At 36.6% G+C, this 22,459-nt stretch overlaps 1 protein-coding gene and 1 long non-coding RNA gene across 3 annotated transcripts in view; both read right to left on the bottom strand.

Moving 5' to 3' along the window:
* Window positions 1–22,459, bottom strand: part of CHRM2 (cholinergic receptor muscarinic 2) — a 417,083-nt gene that overhangs the window by 18,176 nt on the left and 376,448 nt on the right. The window contains exon 1 of one of the 2 annotated variants that reach the window (XM_082398097.1): window positions 12,527–15,170. The exons of the other annotated variant lie outside the window; for it this stretch is intronic. The gene's annotated coding sequence lies outside the window, so the exon portion shown is untranslated. Of the gene's footprint in view, window positions 1–12,526; window positions 15,171–22,459 lie in introns of those variants that run through there. 2 annotated transcript variants of the gene reach the window in all.
* Window positions 1–22,459, bottom strand: part of LOC309631585 — a 481,022-nt gene that overhangs the window by 434,601 nt on the left and 23,962 nt on the right. The gene's annotated exons all lie outside the window — the stretch shown is intronic.

The raw sequence follows: 22,459 nt of genomic DNA, 5'->3' as shown, positions 1-22,459 counted from the left end.
TCTTTCATAAAGCTTTAGGCACCTCTGCTGTTTACAGTTCTGTAAAAGTTTTTACCTCTGATGTGGCATCATAGGATTTTATTAAAGCAATAATTGTTACATCATTGATGAAATAACATAATCACAACAAAGTAAGCAATGAAGATGACCTTTAAAGGACTCAATATCTTAATATGGCAAACGTATAATAATCCATTTGTTATTTTACTGTTAGTTTATGACTAAGTCCTGAAAATACTACAGAAACTTAAGAGAAAAAAAATTGTGTCCTTAGCTTCTTCACTGCTTGAGTCCCTATATGTAGCAGTGAGGAATGTAGCGGTTTAATATCCTGGCAAAGTTGTGGGTGATAATCTCTGCTCTTAATTATTAGCTATGTTTTTTTTTTTCTCAAATAAGAATAATAGCAACCCTATTTTTCATCTAGAGCTGTGGTAAGGATCAAGTGAGATAATGTCTCTGAACCCTGATCTATAAATGTTAAGCATTAAATAAATACTATTAATATTTACTATTGTTAAATGAGTATAAATTAATCACCTTTCTTAATAGTTAACAGAAAATTGTGTGTGTGTATATGAAATAGATTAAGAGTGAGGAAATGTGGGGTGTAGTGGTACTGGTAATACTAAGTTATCATTATCAATGATATTAAGTTATTAATAATATTAAATAATCAATGATAATAATAATATTGATAATAATACAATAAATGTTGAGCATGATTACTCTTCACAGCAACTCCTGAGGTGATTATTATTGTATACCTTTTTATAAATATTGAACTAAAGATCAAATAATTAAGAATCAAATTGAGATTCAAACCCAAATTACTTGGTTCCAGACTCAGTATTTATATTCATCGTTTGTCTGAGGAACAGTTTTGCCTAGCAGCCAGTGTGAGCCCCCCAAATTTATCATAATTTATTTATGACTAATCCAAGGTCAAGTTGGGTCTTTGGATTAGACAACAGAGGATCATCATGTCCAGGCCAATATTGTGACTTTGGACAGGAGATGTTCACAATGAGACAAAGAGTTAGTAAGTGAGGTTCTGCACATGAAAATATGTGACATTTAAGATTAAAACATTTTTCTAAAAGCAATCATCATAAAAACATATCACCAGGTAAATTGATATATAACTTCTCACAAAATTTTCACGTCATCTACGCAGAAGTTCTAACATTGACAGTAACTGATCTTTTGGAACTGTTACAGAGAAAATGCTAACTTAAATGATTTTTTAAAAATTTCATGGGGGACTTCCCTGGCGGTCCAGTGGTTAAGACTTGGTACTCCCAATGCAGGTGGCACAGGTTCAATCCCTGGTAGGGGAACTAAGATCCCGCATGCTGTTCAGTGTGGCCAAAAAAAAAAAAAAATTCTAATATATATTTGAATACACAGCAAAAATTTGATAAAATAAATGGGGTTTTCTTCACACTCTGCCCAAGTCAGGCAAGATGCCTGATATATAATGATCACTTTCACAGGTGCATCCACAACAGAATAAGCTAATAATAAATTTATTAATACATGTGTAACCTAAATGCTAGAATTTTCTGCACATTATTTTATTTAATTCTCACAATACTCTGAAAACAATAATCATCTTTTCCAGCTTTACAGATGACTGTGATCAGAGAGCTGGTAAATACTAGGGCTATGGTCCAAATTTAGGTATCCGACTCCTATGGTCACATTCTTTCTACTATGCCATACCAGGAAACAAAAGCTGATTTATTAAAAAAGCTTTCTAGGGCTTCCCTGGTGGCACAGTGGTTACGAATCCGCCTGCCAATGCAGGGGACACGGGTTCGAGTCCTGGTCCGGAAAGATCCCACATGCCGTGGAGCAACAAAGCCTGTGTGCTACAACTACTGAGCCTGTGCTCTAGAGCCCGTGAGCCACAACTACTGAAGCCCGCGTGCCTAGAGCCCGTGCTCCGCAACAAGAGAAGCCACCGCAATGAGAAGTCCGTGCACCACAATGAAGAGTAGGCCCTGCTCGCCACAACTAGAGAAAGCCCGTGCACAGCAATGAAGACCCAGTGCAGCCAAAAATAAACAAACAAATAAATAAATAAAAATTAAAAAATAAAAGCTTTCTAGAAGAATTTAAAAAATCAGGAAAAAGGAGCCCATGATTGACAACAAGTGGACTCCAGGGAAAGAAGATATGTGGTTGCATAAAAAAATTTCAGAACAAGAAGTCAAGAGGAATTCACATAAACCTGAATTTATGATTGTTTATATTTAAAGTTTGTTTTAAAAATGTAATCTTAATCTATATGCTTTCTATAGATTTCTAACTTCTGCTGCTATTTAAACACATTACTAAAAATGGCAAAGTTTTCTGGGTTTTGTTTGTCCCTCTCTTTCAGACACTGGTCTCTAAGAGGCAGCCTAATCACTGAGCAAACACTAGGGACAAAATCATCAGCCTTGCCAGTGTCGCCTGAAATTCCCTCAACTGATAGAGTAATAAGGCCCATTTTAGCTTTTTAAATTGCAGATACAAGGGCTAAACACCACAGTCTGTCCTGAGATAATTAAAAGTTGACTTCAACAATATTATGCTTAGATATCTAGCTTTCAGTACAAAATAACAACTATTATAAAAAACATGAAAAAATATAAGGATGATAGAATAAAATATCAGACTGTCATTAGAAACAAGACTATACTATATACTAGGAACAAGGAGCTAGTAGATAGTCTAGGAGACTTACCCATATCTCTTCTCTGCCTTAAGAAGGAAACGGTAATTTTACACCATGTTATCATCAATTAGAAAGCAAATGAAGCTTATTTATTTTTAATTTTATAGCATATATTTCTAAATTAATATACTATATTGTATAATAATCTGATAAATTAAAATCTAACTGTGTAATTTCCCTGACATGGAAGAGTGACCATTGAGGTGTATAGTCTATACTCTGTTTTAGATCTTCTACACATTCAATCAGTCCCACTAATTTTTAAAACCTTTGATATGGGAATTTAATAGGCTTGAGATTATTCCTACATCAATGATCAATCACTTCTGCCATCAATGGTGTTGGAGAGGAAAATAAACAAAAGAAAAGAGATTTGGGGAGAGACTTTTTAAGGAAGTCTTGGGAAGCAAAGTCCCTTTTCTCTAAAGAGAGGTTGCAATGTACAGAGTTTTGATACTGATGTAGCAGATGATATAATTTGCTTATATTGTGATGACCCTTACAAATTTTGAATGTCTTTCAATTTTACTTAAAGGAAAAGAAGAGTTCTGTTCCCGGGCCCAGGAGACAGTCAGCTCTGATAGCTGATAATATTGACATTCCATACTCTGGTACTTTTTCAGCATCAGACAGAAATGGAGTAAATCTCCACTTTTTTTTTTTTTCTTTAATCAGGTTTTCTTTCAAGTGACACATTAGGAGTCAATACACATATTGAGAGCTTTTTCGAGCTCCTGAAAAATGAGCTCTTGAATCTCACTACACGAGCAGCTATGCTGGGGGTGGTGGCCGCCGAGAACAGTGGCAGCCCTGCTAGGAAACCGGAGCTTCCTCTGTTTCCTTCTTCATTCTAAAACAGCTTATTGAATTTCCGTTATGAACAGATCTTCATTTGCCTTCAAGGGCTGTGGAGGATCAAAGTGAAGGAGTAACGAGTGACCAAACAAAAAATAGAACACATTCTCATGCACAAAGAGTTTATAATCTAGGGGACACACAAACTGCTAATGAAATATCCAGCTACCTAAAACTACTCTGGATAAATACAATGACAAGTGCCCGGGCTAAGAAAGGCTGGTCAGATTGGGGTGAAAAAAATATAGAAGGCTTCCTGGAAACCTTTTCTATTATTTCTATCTCCTTTCTCTTTCTCTTTTTTCCTTCCCTTCACCATTTGCTTTGTGTGACGTTTTTTTTTACTCTGTTCCCAAGATTGTGCATTATATATTTTTCAGGAAAGTGCAATGTACTTTGGTGGATATCCACCCCAGTGCATTGGGCCTGACCACCTGCAGGTTCAGAAACACAAAATAAAACTTAGCCGTTGACTCACCTACACTGACCTTTTAATTATATCTGAAAAGATGTGTTGAAAGTATTCTGAAAGCAATGTGTAGAGTTTTTCTCATTTAGAAAATTGCAGCCCAGTATTGCAGACTTTACCGGGTATGCATTACATAAAATATTTGAAAAAAGAAAGCCTCACGTATAACATTGCATTTATTAAGCCTTACGTTTTGTGCACTTCGCTGGATGTAAGTTGCACTTTCATAAAAAAGAAAAAAATTTAAAAGCAAATGGTAAATAAGCGTGCAAGTAGCTGAAACAGCAATTTGATCCGCACATTAGTATAAATACAAGAGAATTCATGAATTTTTCCAGCGTGAAAACCTTAAAGAATTTCCAAGCCCTTATTACAATGTAAACATGTTTGCAGTTTTGGCTGTCTGTCAAAAATGATACTCTTCTTCGTGATGCTGGGACAAACTTCCACTCCATGTTCACCAAGCTATCTGCTGCCTTCTTCAAAACACATCTTAAACAGCACTTACTCTAGAAAAATGTCATGACTAAGAGGGAAAGAGACCTAACAATGATTTAACTAGTACCCTTGTCCTTGTCTCTACGTCTGTGGCTCCTTTTAGTTATTTTTTTAACACAACCCACCTCCTGCCAAAAGGGAAAAGTGGTCTGGACAGTTATAAACAAAGCATGATCTGGAATAAATCATTCTTTTGACTTTTTAAAATGAAATTCTATCTGAATAAGCACTGCAGCACCCTTTCTTTTCTGTACCAGGAATTTGACTGAACTGCAATATTGATAATCAACATCATCTAGTAAATGGGGCTGACAAAATAGTGCATTCTAGACCAGACAGCAGCAAAAGTGGAGAAAGCCCTCTGTCTAAAGGTTGTTATGTCCTCACAAGGAAGAGGAGTGAAAGGAAAATGGGAGCAATCCTCGAAGAGCTACTGAAAGTTGTATATGATTAGGCAGCTGTATTTGAATTGATGCCTGTGTCTTTCTCACCATCTTGAGAAGTTGGAAATTTGTATAGTCGGCTTTCTGTATTCTGTTTTGTTTTTTCCTAAAATAGGCAGGCTGCTGGTTTAATAACTCGAAATCAGTTAATTCATTGCTTGAATTAAACATGTGAATCAAATTTGCAGAGGGATTGAGGCTTGTTATGACGCTGATAGAAAATTCTAGATTGAAAGCTGTTGTTCTAGAGAAGCTGAGGAATTCCAAACAATGCATCCCTTTACAGATTCTTTTCAATGGTGCACATGCCTTCTGTTGACAGCTGAGACTAAGCACAAGCACAAGGCAAATGGAACTCTGGACGGTAGCTCAAGGACAGCTGTGAAGAGAGGAATGAAGATTAGTTTAGGCTCAGAGAGAAGTTTAAAAGTAAGTTAATAGTTGCCTTTGAAGAGTAGACTGGACTTTTTAAGAATAAATGAGATCAGAAGTTGTGTAAAGATTAGGAGGTACAGGAAGAAGTGAAATTCTTCTGACCATAAAGAAAATACAAATTTAGATAAGACATTTATAACAGGTAAGTAGAGAAAAGGACACTTAGTTGTACTTAGGAAGCTAGTATTTATTTTAAGCATGTCTCTGCTTAAGGTTGCCTTGCGTGTGGAAAGAAAAAAAGTTAATCAATGCATGTGTTGCTCTTTTCATAAAAATCCACACATGAAAGGTAAAGGTAAGTGGATTGTGTTTTATAGGCATAATTTTCTTGCTTATAACGTCTGAAAAAAAATGCGCCCATGTGTGTAAGCTTAACAGACATCATCATTCCTCTGGTAGTAAAGCCTAGAATGGGCATAGAGTCCAAAGGAACAAAAGACTCCATAAGGTTGAATCATGGGTCCTTTAACTTTTCAATGACAGAAATGACACAGGCTTCTTATACTTATGATTCATACCAGACTCAATGAAGCTATAAAAATAAAGTAGTAACGAAGTGTAAAGAGTAATGGGCAGCAACTATTTTTATTGTTTCCAATTGAAATACAAAATGATTGTTTCCTCAGAGTCTGATTGCAGCCTATTTCTAGAACGGAGCAAAATGACCACAGTGTTATCCCACTAAAATGTGAAAAATGAGAGCATGGAGAAGATTAAAGTCTTTACTAAATGATCTAATGGCAATTGAGATGAGGCAACATAAAAAGCTACATCAACTCAGCAAAGATTTTTGTATCCAAAGCTCTAATTTAGAGTTAAAATAAAGCAAGTTGGTCAGAGAGAATGAAGAACTTTATGTGGTAAATCAGGACAGTCAACTCTCCTACCTGTTTGAACTAAAGCCGCTTTCTTGGTGATAACCACAGGCGAAATCATGACGTAATTTACGATATGTGATACATGTGTCACATAGGTCATCACATGCTGCCCCAACCCTCCCTTCCCCTAATCCCCTCCACTTTCTTCTCCCAACACCACAAGTTCAAGCCCAACTAAATATTTAAATACCTCAACTCCTCCTCACTTTCAGACTCTCCAAACACTTTGAAAAATCAGGTTTCTCATTCAGACTGAGCTAGAATTATAGGCCTTAACCTTTACTTTTCCCCAGGAGGCAGGTTCCATGTTGACCAAGCCCAGTATGAGGCTATGACAAAAATGACACTTCCTTTCTCAAACTATACCATCTTGGCTAATCATTACCCCCAACACAATTTATGTGCCTTCATCCCCACCATGTCATCTAGTAAAAAAGCAGCTAAACTTTGAGCAGTCCACATTATAAAGGTATTGAAATACAACGTCTGGACCTAAATAATGCATGAGAAGGGAAGATCGTCAAATAGACTGTAAATGGATTGAGACTCATGCACATGTCTGCTAGACAGGACGCTCAGTCCGTCAAGCACAATTATACCATCAGCTAAGCAGTTTTAGTTTGTGCTGTCTGCTGGGATAGGATTATATCTAGCTGGACCTCTAACAGAGCATGTTAGAAGAGGATCCTGTAAATAATTAATCTCTGAAACAATGTAAAATGGAAGGAAATAGGAAGCTAAGAGAAGTTGCCCTGGATTCCTTCACCTAACCACTGTGTGTGCAAGTGTGAGCCAGCTGTCAGTGTGTTAGCTGAAGAAGGGATTCTGACCCCTTGAAGAAGAAAAGAAAGAAAGAATGTCTCTGCTCTTAAAATGATAGTAGTCTAAGGAAAATTTCTCATAAAGTATCACTTCCTCTTGAGGGAGAGAGCAGCAAAGACCCACGGGACCTAGATATCCTTCTAGGTGATGTGCCAGCAGAAGGGCCGGCCTCCTTGCTCCAAAACGGTGGTCTAACTTTTCTTTCTGTAGCCTTTTTACACAGATAAGCATAATGGGTTTCTGGATGCAGGAGATAAAGCTTTGGAATTAAACCTGAGACTGAAAGCGATCTCTGCTGTAGTTTCTAGCTGTATGGACTTAAAAGCTTAGAGCAACATGGTCACATGATTTGTGAATATGCATAAAATGAATCTGTGACTTACATTTATCATATTCTCTAAATGCTGTTCAGAAAAACTATTTTTAAAATTTCATTTTAGCAGTTCTGCTAATTTAAAGTGAATACTTTATAACAACAACAAAACAAAAATATTCATTCTGCCAAACGCTAGCTCTCTTGGGTGAGTTTTTCCAGGCCTTTTCTTGTTTACCCATGCTATTTCTTGTGACTTCTTCAAAATCTTTATCCAAATACTTATCTGCTACATGTTTATTCACTTTGCCCCTCATCCATCCTATCTTCAGCGAGTGTGGCATGTAAGAGACAGCACAGGTTGTCTGAGGGACCACCACAAGGGGCCCATTTCCCAATCTCTAATGTCACGTTACTCCTCTGCCATGACTGGCTAGAAATAAGAAACGTTATTTATGTTATGGTTACTACAAAACATTTATCTAGAAATACTATTCCACAAACAGCAGACATAGCCTCATCATCTTAAAATCCAGAGGTCATGACGAGGTTAGAGCTGACCTCCAACAGCAAGATGAGGGGTCAGGACCTACAGTACTGATAGTCTTTTGGGGATCAGACAGCCCACCCCAACCTGCTGAGCAGGGCCCCTCCAGGGTGCCACGGCACACTTCACATCCGTAGCCTGTGTATGAGGTCTATGCGTCTCTCAGTCAGTCTCCACTCTGGTTCATGCTTGGCTATCAGGGAACATTTCGTCCAAGTGTTCCAAGGAAAGACTCATTTGTAGGCAGCCTCTTAGTCTCTGTTCTTCATAATAAAACATCCTCAGTTTTGTGTCTGCATTTAGGAATGTAAATGCAGCCTGCCTCCAGCTCTTCCCTTGTTTGGTTGCTTCCAAAGCCCACTGTAAGGCTGGAAGGTGACAGCTTGACCCACTTTGCTACGTGCTTTCTTTTTCTTTTTTTCTTTTTGGTATTGTTATTAAAACAACAAATTACTATGTACACAAAGCAGAAAGTCACAGTGGTATAGCCCTGTCTAAGACAGGGAAGAGAAAGTATCCAAACTACAGAAATACCCAAAACAAGCATGTTGGGGGGTCGGGACTGTGAAATTGGGTGGGGTGAATTTTCATTATTTTTGGCACAATTCCCGGTACATCCTCAGATTTCCAAACTGTGTTTTAAAATAAAGATTGGGAGCCACTTGAATAGAGTTTAATTTCTATTAACATATAATTCCAAGTTTTATAACCAAGTTTTTAACAGCAGACCTATAGCTAGCTCCTTTATTCTTACTATGAACTACACATTCTTACTCAACCAAAAACAAATCTTTAAATGGCCACTTTAAAAGACTGAATGGATTTACAGAATGCAAACAATATTTTCATATGTTGAGGTTAAATGAATTAAAACAATAAGAATTACTTTCCAGAAAATGGAAATTCTTTGAGTATAAAAGCCAGAGAATAAGAAATCATGACATGTAGTTTTGTACATGGTCAGGGTTTGGATGGATAAGAGCAACAAGGTCGAAAGACCCTTATTTTATAACTCGAGGGTAAAGCAAAGTGAAAAAAAGATGATTTGAAAGAAAGATAGATTAGGGAAGTCTTTGAGAATATTTTGTTTAGTTTCTTTAAAAAAAAAAAAAAAAGGATGACAAAGCTGAAAAGAAAACCCTGGTGATTGTGGGTCTAAACAATTAAGAACAATTGGTACCATTGGTGAGGCAAGAGCTTAAGAAAGCAGAAAAGAATGGCATACAAGCGACATGGAGAGAGAATGGCCCCAGGGTTAATCTTGCAAATAGGAGGGAAAAGGTTAAGGATGACAGTAGATTCCATTAGTTTTGGAGATGTCAAGGAATAGGGTGTTTAGGAAACTTCCTAAAGGCTCTCTATTGAGTATGAGAAAGGTGGGGTATGGCAGAGGACCTAAGGAGTATGGAGACTCCATGGCAGTGAAGACCACTTAGGTAAGATATAATAAACTATTGATGACATTGATCAAGCTGGGATCATGAGATCTCATTGACCAGGATCTCTAACTGGATTTCAATTTCAAATCGATCTATCTCATTACCTGAGTCATTGTCTGTCTATAGCCCTGGTTCGACCTAACCTTCTGACCATGAGTTGAGTACCTTCCCTTTGACAACCCCAAACTCCAGTCAGGGCATATAAGCACACTCCAAAGTTTTAGTAAGTTTCTAAATTCTCCAAGAATAAGTTTTCTCATTGCTTATGCAGTGAAAACACCGGCTCAGCAGATCCATTTCAAGAATTAAATGAGATAATACACGGGAATTTAAACCAAGCCTCCTAGTCCTGGCTCCTCAACATTTATCCACAGGTATAAGTAAAAGCTTAAAGTTGGCTCTGGCTAGGTTGGGAGTAGAGGTGAAAAGAGAATTACTTTCACAGTTTGTAAAACTGTCAACTGTACAATAGGTCTGCTGGAACTGTTGCTTAACTACTTTCTGTTATTTAGAAAGTATATTCTTGAATTTCCATGAATTGCATAGATTCCCTCTACTTATCCCATATGATGACAATTTTCATGACGTCACAACCTCTCTCAAATAATCACCATTTATTACTGAATTCTACAAATTTGTAGTAAGTAAATTTGCTAATAATTGTTTCCTGTTCGCCAACATGAATCAGAAACTGATTCTAAGCTGCCGTATAGTAGCAGTGTACATATTGGGAAGGCAGTATGTACTATGTGTTCTCTTTATTTATCCTGTTATGTAGAGCAAATGGCACCAGATTATGAATATACAAAGCAAAAAGGTACCATGTGTCATGTATGACTAGCATTTAACTATAATATTAATACATTTTTGAAGGATAATAGTAAATGGTTTTATTAATAATGACTCAAATGCTTTCCATTTTTATGCTATATAATGAAAAATAAATACATGAAAAAGAAAAGAAGGATATAAATATTAAATAGTGTGAATGGGGCAGTTTAATGACCAAATTAAACAAACCAACCATGTGAAATAAGCCTCGGCTCAAAATGATCAATTTATCTGAGTGAGGGTTCTCTAATTTTAAAATTTGATATTGTCCGATACTGGCAGCTGAATGACTCTGAGGAAACTTCCCTGCTGCCCTTACTTTTACACCAAAAAACCACCTATTTTGCTCTCTTTTAGCTGGCTAGTGGCTGGTCCTACTGTCTTGTCCTTCTGAGCCTCTGTGTGTGTCTGTGTGTGTGTGTGTGTGTGTGTGTGTGTGTGTTTTCTTTTTTAATTTAGGAACTTGGGGGTGCTATCTGGGAGGGGCTTTTATTTTGAATCTGTTTCATCTCAAAAGAAAAATTTTCAATTATGCAAGATGGCGTCTTCTTTAGGAATTCAAGCCAACTGACAGTAGACACATAACCACTCGACACACTCCACTTCTCACATTGATCTCTGTTTTTAAACAGCAGTGTTGGTCTAAACTCATTCAAAGAGCAGAGGTCTGTGATGTTAAAATATCTGCAGCCTCAATCAGGAGATAGTATTTACCTCCCTGAGGTTGATTTTTTTTTTTTAATTAATTAATTAATTTATTTATCTATGGCTGCATTGGGTCTTCGTTGTTGCGCGCAAGCTTTCACAAGGTGCGGCGAGCATGGGGTACTCTTCGTTGCAGTGCGTGGGCATCTCATTGTGGCTTTTGTTGCGGAGCACAGGCTCTAGGCGCACGGGCCCCAGCAGCTGAGGCATGCGGGCTCAGCAGTCGTGGCTCGCAGGCTCCAGAGCGCAGTCTCAGTAGCCGTGACCCATGAGCCCAGTTGCTCCACGCATGGCATGTGGGATCTTCCCGGACAAGGGATCGACCCCGTGTCCCCTGCATCGGCAGGTGGACTCCCAACCACTGCACCACCAGGGAAGTCCCCCTGAGTTTGATTTTTGTCCTTTGTGGCAGTGAGGGTGTTCAACTCCATTGTCTCTTTCAGCTTAAATGCATTGTAGGATTCTAATTTTACTTTAATTCTCTTAGGATCCATATAATGCTGACTGGGAGGTCAGAAATGACCATCAGTGACTTCAGCCTTAGATCTGTATTTTCCTAACTACTGTACAGCATGCACCTATAGAGAGAAAACAGCTCTGTCCTGAGTTTACACTATTTGGGCTTTGCTGTACCCACTGAAGAGACCTCTGCTCTGTGTCAGCTGGTTTTCTTTGTCACTATCACCCTGTCTCTCACCCTCAACATTCTGGTACATCTCAGCTTCCCTCTGTGACCTTTTATTCATGCAAGCTTGAAAATTAGATTCAAATTGCTATCTGTATCTTCATTTCACTCTCCATATTGAAAAAGTAGAAGCATGAACTAATTCTCTCAATCCAGTTCCATAATTACTTACCAACTCATTAAAAAGCAGCTTTAGCACTGGAGCAAGAGATCATGTACTAGGGAAGGAAAGCAATTTACTTGGCAAGTTCATTTGTATACTCTCTCCAAAGTCAGAGCAAAGGTTTGTCCTTGGGATAAGGGTGTTTTCTCACCCAGTCTGGTCTCTCTGGCTGTCTGATTCCTCAATTAACTGACACCTCTGGGCTGGTGATTTCATCCTGGACTTATTTAGTAAACAGACTAGAAATAGTCATCCAGTGACTTACATGCTGGTTTTATAGTATCACTGTAATCCCTGCCTAAATATCCCTGCAACAAAGGAGGAAAGCGAAAGGAAGGCTTCTGGAGAGGGTGTGTTTGAGATATGCAACACTTTGCAAAGGGTAAGGAAGGGTATTTTGACAATTTCAATTGGAGGCCGGAAATCTAAACAAAAGTACAAAATCAGACAAGAATCAATTGGCTCTTGTATTATGTTTTGTGTTATAGAGCAGAATTTAGTGCCAAGTATTTCTGCATTGTCTCAACTAAGAATGGTGTGTTTTTCTTTTTCACTTAAAAAGTACGTGAGATTTATTTATGATATATTTTTGCTCTGCTTACAGATTTCCCTCCACCCTTGACATTAAAAAGTAAAAATTATCATGATTTTTTCTCATTTTTAAATTAGTACATTAGAAAAGTAAACCAAAAAAACAAAGATTTTGAATTATTCATACCTGACTCATAAGAGCAATTATCCTCCTTACTTGACCATTCAACAAATAATTTTCTTCCACCTAAATTCAGGGGATAAAATAGTGAATAATACTGACTTGTTTCCTGTTGTCAAAGACCTTACACAATCATCGGAGGCATCTGTGAACTTTTATTTCTATTGAAATTTTGTTGTATATCTTCCTATATACATGCACATGAGCATGCAATGAATACAATCACCTATATACACATATAACTTTAAAATTTCAGATCACATGGTAGACGTCAATTCACTGTCTCAGTGGGGCCAGGTAGGGGACTGGAAGAGTGAGAAAAGCAAGGTGCATGGCTGGTGGGCCTGGGAGAGAAGGAGAGGCAGAGAACCTCCACAGTCCAGCCCCAGCTGAGGGTGGGAATGTAGTCACAAAGTTGTCAGATGTTCAGAATTGTAAAGGTACACTGGAAATCCGGATTCCTATGTGTATTCTCCCAATGTATAAATCTTTCCTCAATGTTATAACATACTGACAAGCAAGGAAAACGAGTCTGTGTGTGTACAGATTTGGCCTCTATGCCCCTACTTTATGACCTTTGACATTTACTGGCTGATAACATTTTCAAATAAAGATAATAACAGACTTTAGATTATCTTCTAATGCATCATTTTAGTGGGAACATGATATTTAGTTTTGTGGTCATATCATTATTTATTAAACAATCCTTTATTTGTGACACTTAGGTCCTTTTCAGTTTTACACTCTAATACACAATGGTGCGTTGAACTTTCATGTACATTTTTTTTCTTTTATAGATCACTAATTGCTTTCTTAGGATAAACTCCTAAAAGTTGGATCATTAGCCAAAATGATCTACACTTGCTGTTTTTGATAGTAAATTCCCACCATCAACTGATGATTATGTTATTTACCTACAGCTAACAAAAATAAGAATTATCATTAAAATAAATCTGTAAATCAGATGAATAAAATATCCTATCAGTTTGAAGTTTTAGCTTTCATTTTATTGACTTGTGAAGTTTTAATATTTTTCATGTTACTGACCATTGACATTTTTTATTGCCCTTTTTACACGGGAATTTTTGGACATGTGTTATATCTATTAATGTTTAAATTTATTGGTATCATTCAAACATTCAGACCTTCTCCAGTCCAAATAAGTAAATATTTAAGATAATTTCCTTTAGCTATTTCACGTATTTTATACTTGAAATTGCAATTTATATGGATTATATTTTAGAATAAGGTATGAAGATATGTAATATTGATTTTTTTCCCCAAATAGTTTAAATGCCACTCCAGGAACATTTAGTAAATAACTTACACTTTCTCCACAAATTTGAAAAGCTAATTCTACCATCTAGTAAATATTTCCATAAACTTAGATCTATTTCTGGGCTTTCCATTCTATTCCATTATTTCATCCATTTTATCCTTGTACCAGTATTTAATTTTATTATATATTTAGAAGCTCTAATTATAAGTCTCATTTATTAGTGCACTGTTTTTAATTGTTTACTATATTTTCATTCTTTTTATATAAACTTTATTTTGTGAACTCCTTTTCCTTATGGAATTTTTACTGGACTGTTATAAATGAATTTGGGAAAAACAACGACTATGTAGTATTAAGTCTTTTCATCCAGTAATGTTTTACCATTCATTCAAGTTTTCTCTTTTGTCCCTCTGTGATGTCTTGTAGTTTTCTTCATATATATTTAACACGAAGCATGTTTGTATATATCTTGCAAAGACTGAACTTATTTATAGTTGCACAATAAATATAATTTTTTGTCACTATATTTCTAATTGTGATGTATGCATATGCACACAATTCATATAGACTATAGGGGATATGTTCATAAAATAAAATTATTTTGTATTTGGACACTTCTATATAATGTATATAGGATATATTCATATGGGAAAGCTATTATTTTGCATCTGGCCTCTTTCCATGTACAAATAATTGATATATCAATTAAAAATCATGCTTATATATTTATTAAAGTTCATATTATTCCACAGCCTTATCATCTTTGAATGAGGATTACTGAAATAACTTGGTGGCTATTCTCTTGCCACCAAATTTATTCTGTATAAAACTAAAAGTTTTCCAAAATGATGAATACAGCACATAAATCTGCACAGCCCCTCTTCCCAATGAAACCAACTATTTCACTCTATAATTTGCTGAGATTGTATAAAAGCTAGTACCATTTATAAGTTAGTTTTTCTCAAATAATTTAAGATACTTATAAACATTCTTATCCAAAATATTTAATACATTTGCCTTAACCACATATAACTTGAAAAATAACCTAATAATGATGACAATTCTTTGAGTAAAGATGGTAAAGCTAAATGTGCCTCTGTATTGGAAGGGAGCGGAAGGCACTTTGGAAAGTGACTATTGTATAATGACATAAATACCTCTGTATTAAATAAGGAATTGATGTGGCTTATGTGTTGTGGCCCAGCAAGGTTGTAATAGTATTTTTTAAGCCAAAGATATAATACTGATTAAATTGCAATGCAAGAGTACCTCGAAAATAAATTTCATACGGAATAACCACTAAATGTCAGTAAATGCAGACACAAAATACATTACTGACTCTTCTGAATTACCATTGACGTTTGAGCTCTGACACTTCTGACTATGAAAATGACAGGCTTATTTTTGTTTTAGAACGTCCCCTCATTCTCCCTGAGGTCTGTCACATTGTGATAGGGAGGTCAGGGAAGGGGTTGGAGCCCGGCAGCAGGTACACTCAAAGAGGCAGAGAGAGCATTTGGAACAGCAAGGTCCTGATTTCACCTTTCATTATTGAGCCCTCTGCATTTACATGGCATCGTCACAATCACAGAAGCAAACAGCCTTTAAACAAAAGAGTGGAAACATGATCACACCCGTTTTTTAGCATTGTGTTTATGAGCTAATTGACTGAATTTTTCTCTTTTCAGTTGGTGGCTATGATTTCTATGTGGACTGATTTTGTGAGCTCTTTCTTCTTTTGGAAAAAAACCCAACAACTACAGAAAGCATTTGGGGGTCTGTATTTTTCCCCATCTTGCTTATTTCCTCTGCTTTTGGGTTCTATTTCCTTGATCGTAGACTTCTGGAATAAGAATTTGATGGCTAATGTATGTGAAAGCTTTTCTTTATTAATGAAATAGGGTCAAAACCTTGCACCTACCCCATTTCCATGCTCTTCTTAGCCTGGGCTTATTTTGGTGACAAGCAGAAAGGTGTTGGGCTAGAGTTGGTTGCTTTCCCATCAACTGCCATCCCGAACACTTCTCCACACACCTGCCAAGGGGCTGTGGCTTCACCTTTGAGGGAGTTTGTGCATGTCCACAGCCTTATGTCTCTCTTCACATTCCCTAGGGAGCCAACACTGAAAAAAGCTGACATTTTTTGAATATCTAAAAAGAATAGGCCTGATGTCAAGGGTCGTACTATTGTTATCATTTTAGGTGTAAGAAAACTAAGGAACATATAAGTAAGTAAGTTTCCCAATGCCAGCTAGTGGTGGTGCTCAGACTTGAAGCCAAGGGGGTCTGATAGCAAAACTTTTTGCTCACGATCAAGTAAACTTCTCACTTGTCAGAGCAGAAACATGCTATTTCTCTCTCTCTCTCTTTCTCTGTGTGTGTGTTTGTGTGTGTGTGAAGATAGTTGTAACCCGTCTCTATAAATAAAAACACCACTCAGTGAACTGGGCTCACTATAAACTCATCAATATCCATCAAATCTATTATGATTAATTTTATGCTTCAGTTTGGCTAGGCCATAGTGTCCAGTTATTTCACCAAACACAAATCTAGATGCTGCTCTGAAGGTATTTTGTAGATGTGGTTATAATGTCTACAATCAGTTGAACTGAAGTAAAGGAGATTGCCTTCAATAATACAAGCTGGCCTCATCCAATCAGCTGAAGTCTTAAGAGCAATAACTGAGGGTTTTGGAGAAGAAGAAATTATGCCTCAAAACTGTAGCATCAATTCCTGTCTGAGTTTCCAGCCTGCTGGCCTGCTCTACAGATTTCAGACTTGCTGATCCCCATTAACTGCACTAAACTGCATTAAAATGAATCTAGTTAGCTAGCTAGCTAGGTAGCTAGATAGAGTACATCTTTGTTATTCTTGGTAGTTATACTCTATAAAACCCACTTGGATACTAAATTAGTGAATCCCAAACAATTGCTCCTAGGGGAAATACAGGGTTAGGTTCCTGCAAGCTTCTGGTCACAACATTTTGTCATTTAATCAATATATAACCTTGTTTTATGTATATGTATGTTACTGTTTAAAGGCATCTTATTTAACATATATTGTTGATTCATTAACAATAAACTCATAGCCAACAGCACTATAATTTATGTCTGAATGATGCTTATCTAACACATATCTTTTCTCCATAAGGCACATCACAGCTTTCTTGTGCTTAGGAATCTTAGCACTGCAGCACTATGCTTGACGATCATTTTAAACAGCAAAATCACCAAGAAAAAACACAAAAATGAGAAAAATGTGACACTAAGTGGACCAAGAAAAGGACACAAGAAGACACAGTATCACCTTTGACCTCAGCTGGGAACACGTATGTCAGGTAACTCAGATTTTTCACTACTCTATGTGTGTCTGGAAATCACCATAAAAAGCACCACAAGTGTTGATTTGAGGGTTACAAAGGAATTTTAGCAAGTAGGTGAATTCACAAATAAGGAATCCATTCATAATGAATATCAACTGTGTACATATATAGATATATATACACACACACATATCCTGTTGGTTCTGTTTTTTGGAGAACATTGATACAATGACGACATCAACACAACCTCAAATAAAGTGACATTTATATTAATTATGAATAATTGAGTGTAGAAAATGAAACCAGAGCCTCGTGAAAAATATTAATATTATGCCCAATTTAACGGTAGAACTTATTAGACTTAATCTGATAATTTGCAAATGTGCACCTGAATTAAGGAAATACAGAGAGAGATTAAGCCTGTATTTATACTTCAACCTATCATATGGGGAAAACATTTCAAATTATTTGTTAGGTGCAAATTCAAAACCTCGATTGTTAGGCTGCCTGTAATCACTGAGTATACTGAATCCACTTACACCGTCTTGTGCCTATGGACACTACACATACTGAGAAACTGATCTGTGTTGCTTCATTCATTCCCCTTAGTTCTGTTACCAACTATGAGTATCACATATGAGATAAGCATTCACTGACTGAAAGGGTTTTTTTGGTGCTTTACATGTGTGGTTGCACATGTATTATTATTATACATAAATTAGAACTTAAACATATGCATACTGTTATATATTTGTGATCTACAACTTTTGTAACCAAACAACAGAATTTTGAAATGATATATTCTCAGTGTTAGTCCTCACCCTCCTCTTTATTCCCTCCTCTTTACTTTTCCTTATGAATGTGATAGTCTCTGCTACATGTTCCTCTGGTTTCCTCTTACCTCACAATTCTCTTTTCTTTAGTACTAAAATGAAGTTTATCTCTTTAGTAGTCAACAGATAAGGGTCAAGAGCCTATGTACTAACCAGAATGGAGGTTTGTTTGTTGATATCAGGATGAATATCCAAATTCAGAAAATTCTGACATATTAAGCAATGTGATTAAAACCATGTATGGGTCCTCCTCCTGATAAGTTGAATCAGCTTGATTTGGAACAGCACATACATCTTAATGAATAGCTTGTCTCTGGCCTGTGCTTAGTCTCTTTAGGCTGCAGTTAATAAAATATCCTAACATGGCAACCTAGATTAATTTCAATTTTTAAAATCATGATAGTGTCTGATGTTCAATTTGACCTGACATATCTACCTTTCCAAAGGATTATTGTGACTTTATATAACTTAAATTTGTGTTTATAAAATGTGTTAATTTTAGCAACCATGGTTTGTTTTCATGATAAAGTGTATTCGCCAAGTCCCCCTCACATGGCATCGTTCAAAATTGATTATGCATATAATTCCATCAGGCATACATGGCAGAGGAACAGTTTCCATCAGAGAGAAAGAAAACCAGGAGAACACTGATAATCTGTGTAAATATCTTGGAAAAATTGCATCCCCTCCAGACCTCTAGATTGTAGGAATGGAAAGCTAACCCAAGCCTGGCAATGTTCTGAAATAGAATAATTATGGTACCCATCTCAACAATTTGCAGTAAGAACTAAATAGGACCATGATAATGTGGTAGGGAGCAGTCTGAGAATATTTAGAGAGGCAAGAAATTGCAGTGCATATAAGTTTAGTGGTGCTGGAAGTGCAAAATTGAGTCTGGGAAAGGTGAAAGGAGGTGGCTGAGAGAAAGAAATTAAATTATGGAACATTCCTGTGTCCTGCTAAAGAAACTCAGACTTTATGTTATTAGTGGTTGGAGACCTGATGAGAGGTTCTATACAATGAATAAATTTGTAGAAATTTAAGCAGATCTATGAAACCATTGTGCAGGGGATGGATTTGAAGGGACAAGGTCACTAGCAGGGAGAACAGTACCTAGGTCACAGCAATGATCCATGACAAAGAACAGACCTAGGGCAGAAATGGTAGGGATGGAAAAGAGATGCTAGGTCTTAAAATGTGTGATTGAATGTAGAGGATGAAGGAGGAGTCAAAGATAATATACACATTTCTATCATTAGTGTGAACTTGAAATAGCAGAGGGACTTGAACTCCTTACAAAGGGCTAATGAAACTACTGTGGAGATCACTGATGTGTATCTTTAGCAGTGAGCTTGCAAGACAAGGTGGATTTTATTCTCATCCTGTAAAACGCTTCTTGTTTAAGCATCTGGCTTTGAATAGGTTTGCATTTACCATGTATCACACTGAGAAAAAGTCCTTAGATCCTGATGACCTAAATTTGAATTCTACTTCAATCATTAATTATTGTGTGACCTTGAATAAGTTAAGTAACTACTTTAACCTTCATGTTTTTAAATATTAAATAAAAATAAAGAAGATCTATTAAATGGGAGGAGATATACGAAGGCAAGATGCAAAAAGTAAAAACCATATAGGTAAATAACATTGAGTCCTACATAATTTACTCCAACATGGATTTTCCAGTAACATGTATAGAAATAAAAATGTAAAATATGAAGTCAATGTAGCATTGTGGTCAAGAGGATGATTTCTAAAATCAGACTAATGAGGACTAGATCCTGGCTCTATCATTTCCTAACCATGTGACTTTCAATGTTACATAGTGTCTCCATGTGTTAATCTCCTCTTTTATAAAATGGGAAAAATGGTACCCAGCTAATAGGTTTGATAGGAAGACTACGTGAAATGATAAACATAAAGCATGTTGAATGTTTCTTTAAACTTAATATGCACTGAATAAGTGTTAATTATTATTATGAATATATAGATTTGTGTCTATAACATACATGTATGTGTGTATATATATAAAATATACATGTACATATATAGACATTTATTTGGCTGTACCATATGAAATTGCTCATATTAAACAATTTTGAAAGACAAAAATGGGAATGATTTATAGTTTAATCACATATAATATGTGATAATATTCAATCATATATATATATAAAAATATATACATATCTAGTTTCTTTATTTCTTTTTTTGCTCGTCTTCTCAGGCAAGCAATGGCTTCAGGACATAGTTGAATTAACTAACCTCTAAATTACTGTTTGCCTACTCTGTTACCATTGTAAGAGAAGCAGTAAAGAGTGCAGGCTGAGGCAGACTGTACCACTGGATTCTAACTCAGACCTGTGTAACCTGGGACAAGTTATTTACCCTCTCTAAGCCTTGGTTACCTCCTCTACAAAACGAATAAATCATAATATTGCCATAAGCATTAAGTGAGATAAAGTATGTAGAGTGCATAGCATAGAAGCCAGCAGAGAGTGAGCAAACATGTTAACTATTACTACACAAATTATTAATTATTCACTAAAATTCCATTTTCGACAGATGATTACATTACTGTTTCTGTCATGCAACTTTTTTCCTTCCCCACACCCCTCCAGGGTTTCCTTCCCTGATCTCATCTTCCTTCTCTTCCCTCTTCTTCCCTTTCTTTAATCTCCTTTCCTTTTTAATGAGAAACCACTCTCACTGACTACATCTGAATTCTTCTGGATATATCTGTCTATAAAACAACCTTTCCTGGAAGAAAATACACTGATTTTGAATTTTTTAAAAAACTCTTTAGGGGGATGAGATATCTTTGAATTTTTTTTTTAAAGTAAGATATACATACACATATTCCTTCTCATTCCAGAAGGGAAAAATACTAATACAAAACCAATCTATCAGCCTTTTTTCCCTACCTATTTGCCTGTAAAAAAAATGTAATAAAATAAAAATGTTGGAACTCTTAGGATCAGTAAAGAGTGTTATACATAGTCCCTGAAAGAGAGAAGGGCCTAACTGAAGCCTGAATGTGGTTAAGAGAATACTTTAGTGGCCCCAGACAGGGCAATTTGGTTATGACTGAAAGAGGTGGGATGCAAATTTAGAGGCTGATCTCCTGGAAATAGTCATTGGTAGCCCAAATTGATGCACCCTTGCCTGTGTACAGTTTATTCATTTGCCCTACCTCAGTCCATTGGCACAGCTGTAGTCACTGTACAGTGCAGGGGTAAATGTACCTATATGAGAGGCTTTGAGGTCTGTACTGCTAGGACCATGCTAAGTAAACATTGGGTCTGCAATAAATGGTGTCGGTTAATTTAACAACTAGAAGAAAACCTGGGCATAGCTTTGAGAGAAATTTCCTCCAGACCCATCTTTTGACCTCTAATTCTGCATGGCAAGGGAGGAGTCTCTGGCTTCAGAATGCACAAATGCAGGACACAATGGGTAAACTATGAGACAGCCCCCATCAGGTGCAGAAAGAAGCAGAAGCCTAGGAATCATGGAGCTGGGGATGAGTCTGAAGCAAGAGAGGGAACCCTCTGAATGGTTGTCTGGAGCAAAGGAAAAGTTCTGAATGTCGGCTGCTGCTGTTTTAACAGTCGCCCTGATGCTACTCTGGAGCAGGGCCACAGAGAAAGGGCAGATGTGAACCTGGAATTCAGGGAAATGAGAAAAGGAGAAAGGAGAAGAGGAAAAAGAAAGAGAAATTTAAAAAAATACCTGAAGGCAGTAAGAAACTGTGTCAAGGACATTGGAGGTACATTTACTCAAGTAGAAGAGCAAACCATTTTTGTTTGGTTTGTTCTGGTTTTACCTGTTTGTTTTGGTTTAACTTAATACAAGGAAGGTATGGGATATTTTGCATAGGTTTACAGGTAGAATTTAAGTTAATAAATGAACAAAAGAAGAAAGAATGAATGAATGTCCCAATAAACAAATAAATCCAATATAGGATGTGTGTATCTCATATACAATCAGAGGAATTTTGAACAACATAAAACCTCTAATTACACTACAATTGGAAAGGGTCCCTATAGATAAAGGAGGCCCAGATAAGGTGCATATTATGCAGGTGCTGCTGATTGAACCTGATCAAGAATGGACCTGCCCCAGGGATTGAGGGAAGAATTATTTGACATTTTCTTAGCTGTATGTCTTTGGATGTTCACACCAAATTTTTAGTAAGATAAACACTGTCAAAATTACGATCAGGCAAATCATGGAAGGGCAAACATAGCTGATCCTAATTGGCCAAATATATCTTAATGGATGAACCAAAGACGTGAGAAGTAAGGAAGTCTGTGTCTGGCAGACAGTTGCACAGTTTACAATGAATTGAACTAACCTATTTTCAGGACCTTGCAGAACCAGTATATACACTCTGCTCTTTTACTGCAATGAGAGCCTGTAGCTTAGACTCTATTGGTAATAGGATTGAGTCCATACACACATTGCTTAGACATTTTTGGAGAATGAATGACAGAGCAGGAAAGT

This window comes from Balaenoptera borealis (assembly GCF_965194805.1).
Source record: "Balaenoptera borealis genome assembly, chromosome: 7".
Taxonomy (NCBI): Eukaryota; Metazoa; Chordata; class Mammalia; order Artiodactyla; family Balaenopteridae; genus Balaenoptera; species Balaenoptera borealis.
Note: the sequence above shows the minus strand (reverse complement) of the source record. Positions and strands in the feature narration are given on the sequence as shown.